This window comes from Cornus florida, unplaced genomic scaffold (assembly GCF_030987335.1).
Source record: "Cornus florida cultivar Cherokee Brave unplaced genomic scaffold, ASM3098733v1 CherokeeBrave_3.0.0_Hap2_Chr03, whole genome shotgun sequence".
Lineage (NCBI taxonomy): Eukaryota > Viridiplantae > Streptophyta > Magnoliopsida > Cornales > Cornaceae > Cornus > Cornus florida.
In genome coordinates this window covers 64,482,650-64,487,059 of record NW_026775573.1, presented here as the reverse complement: position 1 = coordinate 64,487,059, position 4,410 = coordinate 64,482,650, and the positions used below count along the sequence as shown (strand labels likewise).

The window sequence follows — 4,410 nt, the reverse complement described above, 5'->3', positions numbered from 1 at the left end:
ATCCTCCCCTTGCTTTAAGAGATCAGTATGTGCCTAATGAATATAATGTACCCATATGCATTCAATTGCCACCATTTAGAGCACACCACTATGAAATTAAGCCACAAACCATACAAATGCTTCCTAACTATCATGGACTTCCAAGTGAAGAACCTTACAAGCATTTGGATGAGTTTCTTGAAGTATGTTCCACCGTAAAATACACGGACATGCCGGAAGAGGTCTTAAGGCTTAAACTTTTTTCATTCACCCTTAAAGATAAGGCAAAATATTGGTTTAACAATCTTAGGCCTTTTTCAATAACTTCTTGGGCGGAAATGCAACAAGAGTTCTTGAAGAAGTACTATCCGGTTTCTAAGACCAATGCCATGAGACCTTCAATTAGGGAATTTTCACATGGGGATGGGGAAACATTTCATGAGGCATGGGAACGCTTTAATGAATTGCTTAGGGAGTGTCCACATCATGACATGCCCAAATGGCAATTAGTTCAATATTTTTTTGAAAGCTTATCGGATAATTACAAGGGCATGGTTGATGCTTCCATGGGTGGCTCTTACATTGATAGGCATGAGGATGATGTGTGGCATCTTTATGAGAGCATGAGTGAAAATTCTTTGCATCGTACTTTATCTTCAAAGAATGGTAGAAATTCTAGTGGTAGGAAGAGTGTTGGCTTACATCAAGTTGACCACTCCAATGAAATTGCCGCCGAAATAAAATCATTATCTCAAAGGTTTGAACAATTTTTGATCAACCAAAACTCGGCGAATCAAGTATTTTCCTTCCCTAACCATTCTCATGCATCTAATGAGACATGTTTGACTTGTTCAAGTGTTTTACATTCTACTTCCAATTGGCCTCATGGACATGTGCAAAGTGAGCATCATGAAGAAGCAAATGCTGTTTTTGCTAATAAAGGGAACAATCCTTATGACAATCATTATAATCTTAGTTAGAGGAATCACCCGAACTTCTCTTGGAAAAGCCAAGGAAAGGGCTCAAACCCTTTCCAAGGTGGTTTTCAAGAAAAGTACATTCCACCTCTACTATAAAGCCAAGGTTCCCAAGGTTTTAGATCATCCTACCAATCACAAGGAAACCAATTTTCTAATTCTCATTTTCCTAATCAACCATCATATTCCCAAGGAAATGTTAGAAGTCCTGCTTTTGAAGAGAAAGTTTTGACCGCTTTGGGCACTTTAGTGGCAAACACACAATTATTTCATTCTCACTCTCAATCCATCGCTAAGCTAGAAACCCAAGTAGGGCAAATAGCTAGCACTTAAAATGCTAGAGAGAAAAGAAAAATGCCTTTGAATGCCCCACAAAAACAACAATGTGTTGTGGAGACTCATTCCTCATCGGAAGGTCACACAATAGAGCATGTCAATGCGGTGACTACCTTGAGAAGTGGAAAGATTGTGGACAACCAAGTGGGTATGTCCAATGAAGAGAGTGAACCAGTGTAACCAAAAGTTGACACCTGTCCCGTTTCTTATCATATTTCTCCTTCATTGCATGTGCATGACCATATAAATGAGAATGTGTTGAAAAGTTATTTGAAAAGAAAGATTTGCAAAATGATTTGAAAACTTCTTGTGTTGAACAGACTTCAAAGAAAATTTTCGAAAAGGTTTTTGAAACAAAAGCTCCATTTCCGGATGCCTTAAAAGGATCCATTTCAAATGACAAGCAAAAGGCCAATGTAAATGAAATCATGGACGTGTTTAGGCAAGTGAAAGTCAATCTTCCACTTTTGGATGCAATCAAGCAAATTCCGGCTTATGCCAAATTCTTGAAAGACTTGTGCACCCAAAAGAGGAAGAACAAAAGCCAAGCACCTAAAAAAGTGGTCTTAACTGAGCAAGTAAGCTCAATTTTGCAACATAACACTCTTCCAAAGTTTAAGGACCCCGGTTCACCTACCACTTCATGTATCATTGGTGATCATATCATTAATCAGGCTCTTTTTGCCGTAGGAGCAAGTGTTAATCTTCTTCCATACATGGTATATGTCAAATTAGGCTTAGAAGACTTGAAACCGACGTCGGTAGTTTTACAACTTGCCGACCGATCAATCAAAAAGACTAGGGTTGTCATTAAGGATGTATTGATTAAAATTGATTAATTCTTCTTTCTCGTTGATTTCATTGTCATTGACATGGAACCGGTCCCAAATTCTAAGAGCCAAATTCCTGTTATCCTTGGCCGTCCTTTCTTGGCAACCTCGAATGCCAACATTAATTGTAGGACGGGGATAATGAAGATCTCATTTGGCCACATGAAGGTAAAGTTGAATATTTTCAATCAACCCCCAACTCATTTGACAAGCATGAAGAGATTAATGTTATACAGAAATGTCATGACCTCAAAAGTGAAGGAATTGAGTTTTTGTGTGAGACTAAAGTTTCAAAAAGTCCATCTTCAACCTTGAAACCAAAGAAAGTTGTTTTAAAATCTTGTTTTGAACGGGTGTGGAAGCCTAAATATTGTCTTGACCAAGGACCAAAAACGTCTTTTGAGCTTAATCCAACAAGTTCCTTAAAGAACCATTTGTTGGGTGGAGTTCAAAGCACTTATCACCCCATCAAGGAGGGGATGCACTATAAGATGTTTGATCCGGGCTAAAAGAGCCCAACGTCTTGCTAGAGATGTTAAAGACTAGCAAGATATTTCGTAGGGTGTCAAAACCCTATTCCTCCCTCATTTCTATATTTAATTTTATTTCTTGCGAAGTCTAAATATTGGCTTCGGGTTCATATGCATTGCTAAGAACTGTGATTAGGATTGCATGCACTTTTATGTTGAAATTGAGCATTTTGCATAAGTTTGATCGATCTCAAAATGAGTTCGATCGATCGAACTTCCCACTTGCATCAAACCTGCATCCAAATCACTCTCTATCCAATGGTTCGAACAAAACCTACATATTTCAACTCTCTGTCCTATCGTTCGAACTTGTTCGTAGATCGATCTAAACTTCTTCGATCGATCCAATTTCATCTTGGATCAATCTGTAGTTCCAACACTTAGAAAAATTTTGAACCTGCATCCAAAAGCCTCATCGATCGAACATTTCTTCAATTCTATGCATTTTTCGATCGAATCGAATGTATTCTGTGATTTGATTTTCAATTTTGACTTTGTTTTGACTTTGTTTTAAATTCCAAAAATTCCAAAAAATATATATTTTATATTTTATTTTTATTTTCCAAAAATATTTTTATAAAAAAAAAAAAATCACAAAAATACTTTGTCACTTAAGAGAAGAGATCGATGTCAGTTCGATCGATCTAAGATTCAGTTCGATCGATCGAACTGGCAAGGGAATGTTTTTAAAATCGATTCAAGGTCATTCGATCGATTGAACTTGAATCGATCTCAGACCCTTGTTCCCCCTTCGCTGCTGCATCCCAACTCTTCCTCAAATCCGGTGAGACTCTGGCGAGCATCCCAGGTGTCAAATCACTCTCTCTCTTCTCGGATCTTGACTCGAATCTTACCCACCTTCGCATCTCCAGTTCTCTCTTCACTCCGGTAAGATCCGAACCTCCCTATTGTGATTTCAAGCTTCAATTTGTTCAATACATGTTTTAAATGCTAGATCTAAGCTATTTGATGCTGAAAATCTCCATTGATGAAGTTTAAAACTCTTTGTATATATGTGTATATATATGTATATATGGTTGTATATATTTTGAGTTTTACTTCAATTTTTAGAGCATGGGCCTCATAAAGTGATTAGGATTGATGCTTTGTTCTGTTGATGGGCCCACGACCATGTTCGTGAAGGCCCCGTGCCATCCACGTCACAGATCTGTGACTTTTCGAGTTTCACTTCACAGTTCGATCGATCGAACTTTTTATTCGATCGATCTGTAACAGATCGTTCTCACTGATTCTTGATCGATCGAACTTGAATCGATCTCACATTTTTTGTGATCGATCGAACTTCACAGATTTGTTTCACACATCTCACACACCATCTCTTATGTTTCATGCCATCTCATACATGCCCAATGCCTGTGTTTTCCACATTGGATGCATTCCATACTTATACTGTCTCGCATGTTTCACATCATGTCACTTATTCCTGGTCACTTAAATAGATTCATGTTTCCTATCTGTTTTGTCTATCCTATTTGACATATATGATTCTATGAACTGTGCTTTAATTCTTTATATCGGCACTAACTTCCTTTGCAAGTTTTTCCTTTTATTTTGCAGACCATGGCTAGGGTCAAGACTGTAGCCCGCGGACACTATCACCGCAGGGATAGGCTGAGTTTGGATGACAAGGCGGGTCCATCTCACGCCCAGGAGCCCACTCCACCTCAGTCTCTAGTTGACAGCCGCCTACAGTCTTCAGACGGAGCATCTTCTTCACAAGGTGATGCTGAGGCTGAG

The 4,410-nt window shown here is 38.5% G+C and overlaps 1 pseudogene; it reads right to left on the bottom strand.

Moving 5' to 3' along the window:
- Positions 1-373: 373 nt before the first annotated feature.
- Positions 374-472, bottom strand: LOC132301876 (small nucleolar RNA R71; annotated as a pseudogene).
- Positions 473-4,410: the final 3,938 nt, after the last annotated feature.